The following is a 15,726-nucleotide window of genomic DNA, read 5'->3' as shown; positions in this document are numbered from 1 at the left end:
TTTATTGTGTGTACTCTCATTAACTCAATGATGTAATTTAGAAGGGGGCTCAGAGTAACCTGTGTGCAAAAAGTTGAAAAAAAACAAGAATTTTTAGACAAAGAATATTTTACCCGAGTTGATGAAAGTTTTTGAAAAATATTGAGAAATATTTGTTTTTTATGCCCCACCTACGATAGTGGAGGGGCATTATGTTTTCTGGTCTGTACGTTTGTCTGATTGTTCATCCATCCGTTCCTCCAGCTTCAAGTTAAAGTTTTTGATCAAGGTAGTTTTTAATGAAGCGGAAGTCCAATGAACTTCAAACTTAGTACACATGTTCCTTAAGATATGATCTTTCTAATTTTTAAAGCCAAATTAGACTTTTGACCCCAATTTCACGGTCCACTGAACATAGAAAATGAAAATGCGAGTTTCAGGTTAAAGTTCTTGGTCAAGGTAGTTTTTGATGAAGTTGAAGTCCAATCAACTTGAAACTTAGTACACAGATTCTCTATGGTATGATCTTTCTAATTTTAATGCCAAATTAGATTTTTACCCAATTTCACGTTCCATTGAACATGGAAAATGATAATGTGAATGGGGCATCTGTGTACTATGGACACATTCTTGTTGAGTAATGTTTTTTTAATGCATACTCTTTCTGAAAACCAGAGGAAAGCAATATTTAGTTGACAATTTGATTGGTGAGTATCCTTAATATCCTTAAACCATACAACAGACATGATTCATAAGGGTCTCATGATTATTTTATACATGAAATCAGTTGTGAAATCATCAAAAATAAAACAAAGATCAAAAAGTTGATTAAAACATAATCACCTCCACATTTTATGTGTACATGTTATGCTGCCCATCAAGGGCCCTTGATTGGAATAATAAATATTCTTATTCTTCTTATTGAGAGAAAGGGAAGGAACATATGCTTCGTCTGGTGTAAATTACTGGAGACAACTAAACGATTATTTATTAATTGTATGTAAATTGGATTTATCCTCTTGTCAATCATATGACCTTTGATAGATACAATAATCTTTTATTTATTTCCTGCAATAAAACATGTAATATGCTTGAAATAGGATGAAATTTTCTCCAAAGTGTACAATGATAAACAATTTTTAGAATTTGGCTTCTCAGAAATGACCAAAATACATGTATTTGTGTACCAGTTCTTGCAAGGCAATGAATGATATTTGGTATGCTGATGTATTATCAGGTGCACATTGTATTTCCATTGAGATTATTTGCCAAGATCTGCCGTAAATGCCAAATTTGATGATAAATAAAAACATTTAGATATGTGTTGATATATTGACCTTTAGAGGTGTCTTGTGGGTTCACACCAATTATTAATTTCTTCTTCTGTTACAAATCATGATGTATTGTTTTATGTGCACATGTTATGCTGCCCATCAAGGGCCCTTGATTGGAATAATAAATATTCTTCTTCTTCTTTGGAGGCAATCCACCAAAATAAAGATAACCTATAGCTATAGTGTACATGTTCATTCTAATATTATATATTTTTTTATTTGATTTTTCATAGGCAAAACATTTCATCTAAAAAAACTACATCTCTTTTTTAATATATTTTAAATGAATATAAAGAATTTTATTAGAGGGAGCAACATTATTTTTTTAATTTTTCAAAGATATAATGGACTGAAATTTATTTAAAGGAGAGATGGAAAAAAAAGCACTTTAATTGAATTTTAATGGTTTTATATCACTCAAATCTTATGCCCTAAGACAATTGTATATTGTTATGCGTTTACTTTTCTACATTGGCTAGAGGTATAGGGGTAGAGTTGAGATCTCATGAACATGTTTAACCCCGCCCCAATGTTGTGTCTGTCCCAAGTCAGGAGCCTCTGGCCTTTGTTAGTCTTGTATGATTTTAATTTTAGTTTCTTGTGCATAATTCGGAGTTTAATATGACGTCCATTATCACTGAACTAGTATACATATTTTTTAAGGGGATAGCTGAAGGATGCCAAAGTTTCTCGCTACATTGAAGACCCATTAGTGGCCTTCAGCTGTTGTCTGCTCTATGGTTGGGTTGTTGTCGCTTTGACACATTCCCCATTTCCTTTCTCAATTTTATGATTCAATCTTTGACACATGAACTAGACATCAACTAAATATTTGCATGGAGATTGGTATGCAGTCCTTAATTAATGTAGCTTTTCCAATTTCCTAATTGTACTGTAAAGCTTGACACCTCCAGATATGAATGGGATGCAATACTATAAACAGTGAACAATTTAGACATTATATATAGATTTGACCGTTGTTTTTCAAGTTCGAATGGTTTTACACTAGTAATTTTGGGGCCCTTTAATTATAGCTTGCTGTTCAGTGTGAGCCAAAGCTCAGTGTTGAAGGCTGTACCTTGACCTATAATGGTTTACTTTTATAAATTGTTACTTGGAGGGAGAGTTGTCTCATTGGCACTCATATCACATCTTCCTATATCTACTATCTGTAATAATGATGCTTTGTAGTTTATATTTAAACATGTGTATATACACTAGAGTTGAATGATGCATAAGATAGTCTTCAAAGTGCTTGACCCTTACATAGCAAATATATTACCACCCTCCATTAACTGTGCCAGTGAAGTAATCCTTTAGCTCAGCTGATCGGTACCTCAATGTGCAAGGGTTTCAGGGTTTAAGATCCTGATGAATACCACCCTCCATTAACTGCCAGTAAAGTAATCCTTTAGATCAGCTGATTGATGCCTCAATGTGCAAGGGTTCAGGGTTTAAGATTCTGATGAATACCACCCTCCATTAACTGTGCCAGTGAAGTAATCCTTTAGATCAGCTGATTGGTGCCTCAATGTGCAAGGGGTTCAGGGTTTAAGATCCTGATGAATACCACCCTCCATTAACTGTGCCAGTGAAGTTATCCTTTAGATCAGCTGATTGGTGCCTCAATGTGCAAGGGGTTCAGGGTTTAAGATCCTGATGAATACCACCCTCCATTAACTGTGCCAGTGAAGTAATCCTTTAGATCAGCTGATTAGTGCCTCAATGTGCAAGGGTTTCAGGGTTTAAGATCCTGATGAATACCACCCTCCATTAACTGTGCCAGTGAAGTAATCCTTTAGATCAGCTGATTGGTGCCTCAATGTGCAAGGGGGTCAGGGTTTAAGATAATGTTGTGTACACTTGTGATTTGAAAGTTAAATTATGCTCTACAGTTATGAAAGTGTTGTTCAACTAGAAAACCCCAAGATGTGTAGATATCATCATTACAGTGGCCTCATCATAGTTTAATGATGTTTGAGGGGGGAGGGGAGAGTATAGTGGTTTATCTCCCCTTAGTTACTGTGGAATGCCCTGTTAGCTCAGTTGGTACATCAGTGGCTTACTGTATCAGTACCATTGTAATTTTGGAAACTTAAATCATGCTCTCTGTTGACAACATGTAGATGTTAAAAATACCAAAATGAAAATAAATGCTTTTATGTATAAGTACTTGTGTAATGATATAAGAAGAAGATACATTAAAAGGTATAACAGGAAGTATGACATTTAATACATACCATAACAACACCAATGCCCTTCTCCTAAAAAAATAACCCAAAACAAGACACAAACAACAACAAACAACAACAACTGGTCTAGATATAGCACAACATTTTGTAAGGTTAATCAAGTATAATGTTGGAATGATGATTTGTAGTTTCACTAAAGTGATAATATATTTTTTTAACTTTGAAAATGTTTTTAGCACCTTCTGTTCCATGTAGTTGTATAAGATTAACATGCTCTTTACTAAAATGTGTGGCCAGTTTCAATATGTAAATGACAATTGATTCTTTCACAAGATACTCCAGATCAATAATTTACTAAGCAAATAACAAAAAATGTAGTTTAATTGGAATCCAGAAAAAAAGGAAAGCATTTATATAGAAACCAAACAATCCTTATACAACATGTACAAGCATATATCCATTTTTTTTGTGTGCAAAATATGGCAATGGTACAATTTTGAGTTTAGAAATTACATTGGCACAATAAACATATGAGGAGCTTGATTTGGGGGGGGGGGGGGTCATCAGGATTCACGAGTCGACTTTTTTTATCAATCACGATTCACATTAAATAAATTTCCATGATCCCGGATCACGAAAATATATAAAAACAAATCTGTAGAAAAACAGATCACTAGGGCAAAAATGTGCCGATCATGAAGAAGGAAAATGACCCATCAGGCCCCTCACATATGACTAAGGTTCAGTTTACTTTTACTGATATTTCAGTATGAACGAACATTGCTTAATTGGGTGAGTTTTCGTGATACTTTTCTTATCAATTTTTCCAGAATTCAAACAAGTCCTTATTTAGAATAGCAGAGGATAAAGATGTAGGAGTTCTGTCTATTATGAAAAACAAAAATAAATTGGATAACAACAACAACAACAACAACAATACTTTATTTTAAGAGGGTTACACAGTTAGCTATATAACTAATCTTCCCTGAGGCCCTCATCATGAGAAATCAAACAAAATGCAAACATATACATTGCATACATTAGTATAAAAAGTCAAGTATGATAATAATTTTTAGTACAACTTGATAAAATGTGATGTAAAAAAAATAAACATGATGACATGATCAGTTTTTAATATTATTGATACAGCTAGGTTGATTTCAATAAATGATCTGTTATTTTGTATTTGAAAGAATTAACATTTGTAATACTTCTTAACGGTATTGGCAAATTATTCCACAAGAATGGTCCAGAATACATAAAAGATTTTTTGAACAATTCTGTTTTTGGTTTAGGGAGTATGAGGTTTCCTTGAACAGCATTTCTCAAGGGGTATGGATTTCTGTCTGAAACATAATGAAACTTGTTAGTAAGATATGATGGGGCATCACATTTAATGCACTTAAATGTCATCACTATCTTATGATATTTTATTCTCTGTTCAACTGTCATCCAGTTTAAGTGTTTGAATAAAGGTTCAGAAGGAGCGAATGGGTCTGTTTCTAGTATTAATCTAGCAGCCCTCTTTTGTAATTTTAATATCCTTTATAAACCCTCACTGCTACAACTACTCCACACTATACTACAATAATCAATAGAATAATTTTCTGCAGTCTAGATTTAGAAATTTTTTAATCTTTAATAGTAGATATACTCTAGATGATATTTTTGAGCAGATCACATCAATTTGGTTTGTTCATGTGAGGGAAGGGTCAATTTTAATGTCTAAAAGACTTTCGCATGTGGAAGATTGTATCACTTGATTGTTAATAGTTAAACAGCTCTCATTGTATTAAATGTGGCATTGCTCTTTGCTTCGTTCCAATAATCATATATTTTGTTTTATTTTTATTGATGAACATATTGTTATCATTGCACCATTCCTCTACACCATGTAAATCTTCTTGTACCTTTGACTGTAAGAGTTTGATAACAATTACCAGAAAGATGTAAAGTTGAATCATCGGCATATAAATCAGTGCAACAATTGTTCATATAAATAGGAAGGTCGTTTATGTATAATATAAACAGAAGGGGGCCTAATATGGAGCCTTGGGGGACACCATACTTGATATAAAAATTTTCAGAATGAGCATTACCAATTTGTACTTGTTGAGTTCTTTCATTCAAATATGATTTAAAAAAAGAAACAGCAGTATTATCAAATCCATAAATTTCAAGTTTTTTACAGAGAATATCATGATCTACTACATCAAAAGCTTTCTTAAAATCCAACAGGACTGCTAAGTTGATATTACCATCATTCATATCCTGTATCCATTTATCTATAATATTGATAAGGGCAGTTTGGCAAGAGTGTTCTTGTCGAAACCCAGACTGTGCTGGGTGTAAAAGATCTAATCTTTTTAGGTAGTCATACAAATGTTTTGAAACATGCTTTTCTAAAAGTTTTGATAAAACAGGAAGTACAGAAATTGGTCTATAATTTGTTGCCATGAATTTTTCACCAGCTTTAAAAACAGGGGTTACTCTTGCATTCTTTAAAACTGGGTAATGTACTTGTATCTATTATTCTGTTATAAATGTAAGTTAAAGATGATGTTATGAAAGGAGCACTCAATTTTAAAAATTTTGGTCCTATGTTATCAGATCCGGTGGATTTATTAATGTCAAGTTTGATCATCTCATTAAATACATACCTGCCAACTTTTCAAAATGCCCATGGGGGTTTTACATGCAAAATGGCTGCCACAGTCCCATCAAACCTTCAAGGGGGCCTTCAAATATATTTTAATGTTGTTTTTTGGCTTCTTCATACTTTTACCAGCCTTCAGTCATTGTAAAATTAATTGTTTTGTATAAAATTGTGGACAAAATTGCTGTTTCAAAATTTCCATTTGGGAGCCTCCATGGGGGAAATCCCCCACAAATAGTGACAGTTGGCAGGTATGTAAATAGACCATTTATTGTGACTGGTGGAATTGAAAATTTTACTTGTTCTGACTTAGTAAATTTCTTTTGTACAAATTGATTTAATTTTGCATAATCATGAGTTTTGCTCATACATCTGTCAGTCCTCAGGTTTTCAACACAAGATGTAAAAAACTTATTAAAACATTACAAATGTCACTGACATTATTAGTTTTAACACCATCTTCATTTAAAAGTTCATATGGCTTTTCTTGTTGGGATGGGTTAAGACTTCGAATACATTTCCACAAATCTTTAGAAGCTTTTGAATCTTTTATCATCTTTGAATAAAAATTTCTTTTTGATTCATCGATTATGTGTTTTGTCCTGTTTCGCCAAAATTTGAACTCGGACCACATTCCTAATTTATTGTATTTCTCTCTCATTTTTCTGTCATATGCAATTTCATTATTGAACCATTCAGGTTGTCTGTCTCTTTTTACTCTTTTAGTAACAATTGGTGCATGTTTATCTAGAACTGCATTAAATATGTCATACCACATCTGAATACATGTATTTGGGTGACTTTCATGTTCAATTCTATCAAAAGGTGCAATAGCTAAGTCACTTAGAAAATTTGTCTCATTGAATTTTTTTTAATTTCTGTAAGAAATGGTAGTATGAATATCTTTTTTGATATAAGAGGAATGTTTTTCTTTTCTAGTTAAACAAACTGGATAATGATCACTTATTGAAAATTTAGCAACATGTGATTCTGGTATCAAATCTTTATTGGTGACATAAACATGATCAATTAGTGTACTAGAATCAGGTGTAACTCTTGTTGCTTCTTGAATTATCTGGTTGAGATTGTAGGTTTCTAATAAACTTAGCCATTTTTGTGGTTGTTTATTAGGTTTTAAAAAATCTATATTAAAATCACCAACTAAAATATGATTGAGTGCAGTTGTAATTTCTTTTTCAAATTCATCAATCCAATTAATTAGTGAACTAGGAGGTCTGTATACTGAACATAATAAAAATGATTTTTTGTGAACTGGTTTAATTTCAAACCACATTGTTTCAATGTCACTTATTTCAAATTCAGCTTTTCTATTAAATGTTACTTTTTCTGAAAAATAAGCAACCAAACCACCTCCACCTCGTGATAGTCTATCTTTTCTGTTTAAAATGAACCCAGGAATTTGTATAAAATTATCCTGGGTGTTACTGTCCAAAAATGTTTCACAACAACAGTATATATCTGGAGGATTTTCAGAGAACATTAAATTGTATTTGATTTCATCCAGCTTGTGTTCAAGTCTGTTTACATTATGTGAACATATTTTTATACCCTTTGTTAAAGAAAAGTCATAAACATTATCCTTTCCTTCAGATGTTTCTTGTAAATACAATGCTAGCCATATTTAGTACTATTGTGCAATGAGATGAAGGTGTGAAAAATTAACATGTGGATTTTACCATCTTTGGGAAATGGAGATATATGGATTGCATTTCCACCTCTGGTTCTGACATCAACAAATGTTAAGTTTTCTGCTTAAGATAGTTTGATAGGTAGGAACTACTGGTGACAGATTATTAATATTTACTATGCAGTTGCATTACTATCAGTGCATATCAGTTTGATGACTATCTTGAGGCCCTGCCACCTAGGACACGCTCCAATGACTGAATTAATATATGATTTTCAATGTTAAGTTTTCTGCATTAATTTGATAGGAACTACTGGTGACAGATCAAAGATATTTTGTATTTTCTATTAGTACATTTCAGTTGACCACTATTTTGAGGCCCTGCTCCCTATGATATTGTCCAGTGGCTTTGAATTATTATGCAATTTTCATTGATTGATGATAGGTTTTGTGGGCTGGCTATCTTTTTGGATATTGCAGATGAGTGAACTTAAATTACAGATTTGGATCCAGCCTTACTCAAACTGTGATGTTGTTGCTGGTTTGAAATGATAGGGGATGCCGCTGGGTTTCTGTAACCCCCAACCTTTTCATATAATTTAGATTGCAAAAATGTATGTTTACCTTTTCATATATTGTGTAGGTAAAAATATATCCTTTTCCCATATTGTTTGGGTTTCTTTTGGTGTGTAATGTAACTTTGGTAAATATATCAAAGTGCTAATAGAGAGAAAATTGGTTGATAGAACACCGCCGGGAACACCAAGAAAGATGACAGACGAAGTTATAAAAACTTTATTGACCTTATCATATATTTCTGATAGTTTTCCTGACCTATTCACATATTTTTATACGACCACAAAAATTAAATTTTTTTTGCTCCTATATTGGTATCATGTCGTCGTCGTCCGAAGACGGATTGTTTCCGGATAATAACTTTGGAATAAGTAAAAAGAAATCAATAAAATTTTAACACAATGTTTATAACTACAAAAGGAAGCTTGGGATTGATTTTGAAGGTTTAATAATAGTCCCAAAGGTTTAGGAATTAGGGGCCCAAAGGGGCCAAAAACAGCATTTATCAGGTTTCAGGACAGATAGTTGTGTATTAGTATTTCAATTGTTCTGATATTGTACCACAATAGGTTGGGATTTATTTTAAGGGGTTATTGGGCAAATAGTCTAGGAAAAAAGTAAAATCACAAAAATACTGAACTTAGAGGAAAATCAATTCGGAAAGTCCATAATCACATGGCAAAATCAAATAACAAAACGTATCAAAAACGAATGGACGTCAGAAGATCTAACCTGTTAATCATGCTTAATAATCTGTTATATTGTATAACACCTATAAAAATATTCTACTATCCCAATGAACATGTACATGTGGTATACATATTGCCTTTTGCAAAAAGACATCACACACTGAGGTGTCAATATTTACACCTACCGATATATTATCATAGATCACACATGTTGACGATGGGGTCAATTGACAGCCAGTTTTAAACAAATGTAGATTGCAATAGAATTATGGTAGATTTTTTTTATTTTGATGATCTGGACTGAGACTGTACCCCCTGGTAAATATGCAAAGGATGCTATGAAATAAATTTGCAGACATAGTTAAATTTTGACAGCGTGTCACTTACCATTCTAGAGTTATTCCCCTTTATAACTTGGAAAGTTGCTAATATTTTCATTTCCACACTCTTAATGCAATTTATTCTTAAACTCATGCACAATGCTTTGAAATCCCACAAAGTTTGAATTTGGGCTCTCAAAAGCATTTTCATGTATTATAAGGAAGCTTGAGCATAGGCATTCATTTCCTCAGACACATTCTTTTTTTTATTATTAAGTATCAAATTAAATAAGTATGACTAGAAAGCTACATTAAATCAAATTTGGATGAAATAAAGAGTAAGTGTAGTACAAAGATTTTTTGACAGAACATATTATGCTTTTAGTAACAACTAGAGGCTCCGAAGAGCCTGTGTTACTAACCTGATTCTACTTTGGTTTTGGAAATCATGTAAAAATAGATTAAAAACAGATAACCTTATATTGATTGAGGCCAAATTTTAATATTGGCCTCCTAATTATATAAAAGTAGCAATACTCCCATCAGCACCTTATAAGGAACATTTATGCCATGTTTGGTTTCATTCCATTCAATGTATCATTTGTATGTATTTCCCATAGGGTCTTATGTTAAACTAAATCCCCTCTCGCAGCCATCTTGGAAGATGGATCAGCTACAAAGTAACAACACTTGGTCAGTGGCAGCTCATAAGGAACATTCATGCCATGTTTGGTTTCATTTCATTCAGTGGTCCTCTAGAAGAAGAGATTTGTATTGTATTGTCCAGAGGGTCCTATGTTAAACTAAGTCCCAAACTGGCAACCATCTTAGATAATGGATCCGCTTCAAAGTAACAACACTTGGTCAGCATTTCATAAGGAACATTCATGCCATGTTTGGTTTCATTAAATTCAATGGTTCTCTAGAAGAAGACATTTGTATTGTATTGTCCAGAGGGTGCAATGTTAAACTTAATCACCTATGGTAACCATCTTGGAAGATGGATCATCTTCATAGTAACTACAAAACTTGGTCATCATTTCATAATGAACATTCTTGTCATGTTTGGTTTCATTTCATTCAGTGGTTCTCTAGAAGAAGACATTTGTATTGTATTGTCCAGAGGGTCCTATGTAAAACTTAGTCACCTGCTGGCAGCCATCTTGGATAATGGATCATCTTCAAAGTAACTACAACATTTGGTCAGCATTTCATAAGGAACATTCATACTATGTTTGGTTTCATTTAATTCAGTGGTTCTCTAGAAGAAGACATTTGTATTGTATTGTCCAGAGGGTCCTATGTTAAACTAAGTCACCTGCTGGCAGCCATCTTGGAAGATGGATCATCTTCAAAGTAACTACAACACTTGGTCAGCACCTCATAAGGAACATTCATGCTATGTTTGGTTTCATTCCATTCAGTGGTTCTCTGGAAGAAGTTCAACGTGTAAACGTTTAACAAAGACAACAACAGTTAAGGAGGCTCGTGGGTATAAGAAAATCAGCAAAAAATTTAACAATTGTTTTTTCATTACAAATTTTATTTATTACACTATTAGTTATTACTTTATAATATGGTACAAAAATCACCCAGACAAATCGATTTGGTTTGGCCACAGATGACTTTAAAAATGTTTATATCATTGAAAAGGCTCCAAATTATCTCCCTCTGGAGCAAAAATGGTCCGAGACCACAATTATTTCGTAGTGCATTTCTTTTAGAACATAAATGAAAATAAAAAAAATCCCACCTGCGCTTTCTCAAAGAAACTTTTACAGTGTGTTGTACTACTTTTGGGACAAATTATATCAAAATTATAGAAAACTTCATCGCCTCAAACTCAAAATATGGACAATTTTATCTTTAGGGCGTCTTGAAATCTTTTGACAGCTTCCGAAGTGCTATTTTTCAACCTTTTTTACCTGGACCAAATCACTACTTACCTTTAAAATTCTGGACCCAAACTTTTTTACAGTGTAATTTCACCCCCCCCCCCCCCCCCCTACTTGCAATTTGAGGCATAAAACATGGAGAAATAAATTTGGAAGGGGTATAAAAATTAATGGCAAGTAACCCACTGTCAACACTAGGGACTATATTTGTGAACAACGAAAATCAAGGGACGACAATGGTGGTGAACAACAAAAATCAAGGGACGACAATGGTGGTCTCGGACCAAATGTCATTTTTTGACGTTTAAATTGAAATATCTTTTTTAACTCATCGATAACCTATATTTTTTTATTATTGTTTTCAAAAAAGGTGTACATAAACTAAATAATTGTAAAATTTAAGCGATTTCTGTAATGTAATTTCGATATTACCAATATTTCTCCTATTAGTTCAACAGAAAAAAAGGACATTAACAAATATGTATGCTTCTGTGGGAGGCAGATTGTGAGCTTAAATGAACGGTGACCCCATATTTTTATTTTATATTTCTATAAGGTATAAGATAAAGTTTAATCAAAGAAAAAAATAGCAAAATCCTATATTAGAAAAAAATGTTGATTTAGACCTGCGAGCCCCCTTAACAGATGGCATGTGAGCTAAAAAGGATTTAAAGAATTTTAAACAATAATTAAGTAATTAATAATTAATCTGAGCTTAACAGATGGCATGTGAGCTAAAAAGGATTTAAAGAATTTTTGAACAATAATTAAGTAATTAATAATTAACCCTTCCAGAGCACCTGAGATCACCCCTACTTTTTGGTGGGGTTTGTGTTGCTTATTTCTTTAGTTTTCTATGATGTGTCATGTGTACTATTGTTTGTTTTCATTTTTAGCCATGGCGTTATCAGTTTATTTTCGATTTATGAGCTCTGGTATCTTTTGTCCCTTTTTTAAGTAGAATGATTTTAAGGATATACTGTGATTCTATATCATACATGGCAAATGATAAAAGATGTAGGTGTTATTTGTTCTTTTTTTCCTTCATTTTGGATACAAACATCATACATGACCATATTTGGTACTAATATATTGAATGAAATATATAGGTGTGAAATAGTAACACTTTATATAATACCTGGTATATATAAAAAGTTGCACAGTCAATAATAAAACTTTTCTCACTTTCTATGGACATGAGTAAGTTGGTTTTTTTTTGTTCCCTGTTTTTATACTTTAGTTCTAGCTTTTTAAAATGCCTCTTATGGGTATTTGCTTTTAAACACAAATTTAATGTCTAAGCTTAAACAATTTTTTGCAGAGTATAATTCTTTGCTAGCAATTTAGTATGTTGTAATGTTTGTTATTCTTATGAGGATAAATTCATAAAATTAACAAAATTATTTTGTCATGAAAAGAATTTTCATTTAGTTTGAATGTCAAATCCAATATAGTTAGTTTTGTCAATATTTTAACTTTCAGGCTTAATTCTAGAAATATTGGAATTATTATATATGGTCAATTTCATATAATATAGGGTTATTGCATGAATATTGGGGAATATTGTCCCGAGTAGAATTTTATATTGCATGAGCTTGCGAGTGCAATATATGTTCTACGAGGGACAATATTCCCCAATATTCATGCAATAACCCTTTTATTGTATAGCAATATAATATTTGAAAGTAAAAAATGGTTTAAACTAAGATTTTGTCGTTGATGACGTCATGAATTTTGATGATTTATTGCACACTAACTTTTGGTTACTTTCTGTTGGAAATATTATATTGCTATACAATAATAAAATTTACTTCACTTTGATGACATAATATTAAGGAGAATTCGCTTGTGTTACAGTTGAAAAGCAATTTTCAACAAGTAAGATTTTTCAGAGATTTAAAGTTCCATAAAATTCAAATGTTCCTGTTTGCATTGCGGATATTCAATTGAATACAATATATCAGATTATTTTCACATGTTTATTTTCACTTATTTTGGCAGATAAATGGAATTAGTGAAAAAATTTGCACATGTTTGGTACATTATAATATATACAAAAAGTTTCTACATCTTTGAATGAAGATCTTTTTTTTCTAGTCAATTTTTACAACTTTTGAAATGCAATCATTTCAGTATCTGCCAAAATATTTAATCTGGAATTAAGAATCTTTGAAAAATAAAAATAAAATGCCTTAAATTTTTATATGCTTTCTTGCCCCTAAATCTTGAATTTTTAGAACTGTGAAACAATTCACGTGTTATCCATCTCAACCTCAAAGGGGTTAAATTGAAGTTCACATGAATACGGATTCAATGAGGTCAAATTTTTCACTTTGCAAGTGAATAATTCAAAATTAATGTTTTTAGCTGCTAAAAGCTAATTATTATTTCACTATTTGCATTTCATTATTGATTGAGCAAATAAAAAAAGATATTAGATTTTTTATACATCTTAAATTTGTAGCTAGTGCCCCTTTTTAAAAAGTGTATATTGTGGAAGATGACAAAAAGTGGAAAGTAACTCAATTTTACAGTTAGCACCGCTTGTTAAACTTTCTGTCCATGAATTATCATTTTGCCAGTATGTCAAAGGAAAATCACTTTAGAAATCAATCAAAAGGCTCAAGAATCTGGGTGAAAATGGCCAATTTTTAGAAATTCAGGGTGAATTACCAACCGAGTGAGTATTTAAAAAATTGGGGGTGGGGTGGCGGGAGTGTTTGAAATAAATGGGTGTTATCTGCAGGATACAGGCCAGTTGACAGGTATGCACCAATGTATAGCTAATCAGGGTCAAAGGCTATTGGGGTTTGGAGTATCCAATATACTTTTAAAACTATATAAAGAATGACAGGATTGCATTATAAAAAAGGTCAGCAAACAAGCTCTGACTGCCCTGAAAATATAAGAAAAACTAAATTTATCTACTCTAAACAGAAAATCTAACATTCTAAACATTTCAGAAAATCTAACAAACTATATCTACTCTAAACATTTCAGAAAATCTAACAAACTATATCTACTTTTAACATTTCAATAAATCTTGACAACCTTGAAGTTGTTTCCCCTAAAGTGTAGATTTTACCTAGTCAACATCTATTCTTTACTGTGGAAACATTGTGGTCTAACCAAGTACCAGCTCAGTCCTTGCTCTTTACTAAAGCAGTATAAGATCAAAGTACACATTACCTTTCTGCAATGAAGTTAGGAAATATTTATTTGTGGTGAAATCAGCACATGTCTGTATTTTCCACCCATATCTTTTTATCACTATAATTTGACCTTGTAAGTTGTAAACTAAGTGTCAAATGTTTTTAACAAGGTAAATGTTTCCACATAAAGGGCATTCCTTATACAGTTGCTTTGCCACAAAACATTAATTTGAATATATTGCTTATTCTACATTGCATTGGTAAATAACACTTAATTTGCAAGTAAGTAGCTTCAAACAAAACAAAAAGAAATGCCAGACCTGCCAACTATCCCTATTTATGGGGGATATCCCCTATTAGAGGTGTTGACCTTAATTTTGAAATTCTTTTAATTATCTTATAAACACCTCAGAACTGGCTTTCAAATGAGTTAAAAAAAAAGCACATACATACTCATTCAAACAATTTAATAGTGTATATCTTTTGACTGGGTATGAATGGAATAGTAAGTTTATTGTCCCAAGGTGCAACTATTGCCCTGAGGCCTAGCCGAGGGCAATAGTTGTATCTGAGGGGACAATAAACTTAACTATTTCATGAATATCCAGTCAGTAAGTGTTTTATTATATTGAAGAGTCAACAGACAATAAATGACGGTGATCAATCAACTATCGTAATATAAAAAAAAGAAACCCAGCCATATTATTTAAGCAGATGAAATATACTAGCTACTCTGAATAAAGCTTGAGGCAAGCATTTGTCAATAAATGACAGAAATTATAATTGCTTTAATTTACAGAGAGAATGCTTGTTTGACTGTTGCATTGAAAATATGCTGCAATGGATTTAAGTTATAAAACCATAAATGGTACTTTTACCTTAAATGAGCACACAGAGCCCCATGTTTGGGTAAAGATTGCATGAACTGCAGTTATCTTCATTTGTCCAGAATTGTAGTTGAATGCTTTATACAATGCAATATTTAATTTGACTTCCCATTGATAGATAAATGCAATCTTTACCCCTCAGTGCTAACAAGCACTTTGATTTTCTTTTTGTGTTGTAATACACTACATCAAAATTGAAATAAAAAAGGAATGTGGGGTATGCATCAGTGAATCCCCACAAACAGCCAAAATATCTTAAGGTCAACACAAAGTCTTCAGCCATAGAAAGGTGTTTTATACAGTATTTCCTGGTCTAAATGGTTGGAGTTTAAAAAATAGATTGAATTAAAGATGACTTTAAAAAAACCTTTGTTTCTATTAATTGAAAATGACTTAAG

At 32.2% G+C, this 15,726-nt stretch overlaps 1 protein-coding gene across 8 annotated transcripts in view; it reads left to right on the top strand.

The window, feature by feature from the left end:
• Positions 1-15,726, top strand: part of LOC139521686 (vitamin D3 receptor-like) — a 160,569-nt gene that overhangs the window by 33,418 nt on the left and 111,425 nt on the right. The gene's annotated exons all lie outside the window — the stretch shown is intronic.

This window comes from Mytilus edulis, chromosome 4, assembly GCF_963676685.1.
Source record: "Mytilus edulis chromosome 4, xbMytEdul2.2, whole genome shotgun sequence".
Taxonomy (NCBI): domain Eukaryota; kingdom Metazoa; phylum Mollusca; class Bivalvia; order Mytilida; family Mytilidae; genus Mytilus; species Mytilus edulis.
The sequence above is the reverse complement of the archived record's forward strand: the minus strand, read 5'-3'. Positions and strand labels throughout refer to the sequence as shown.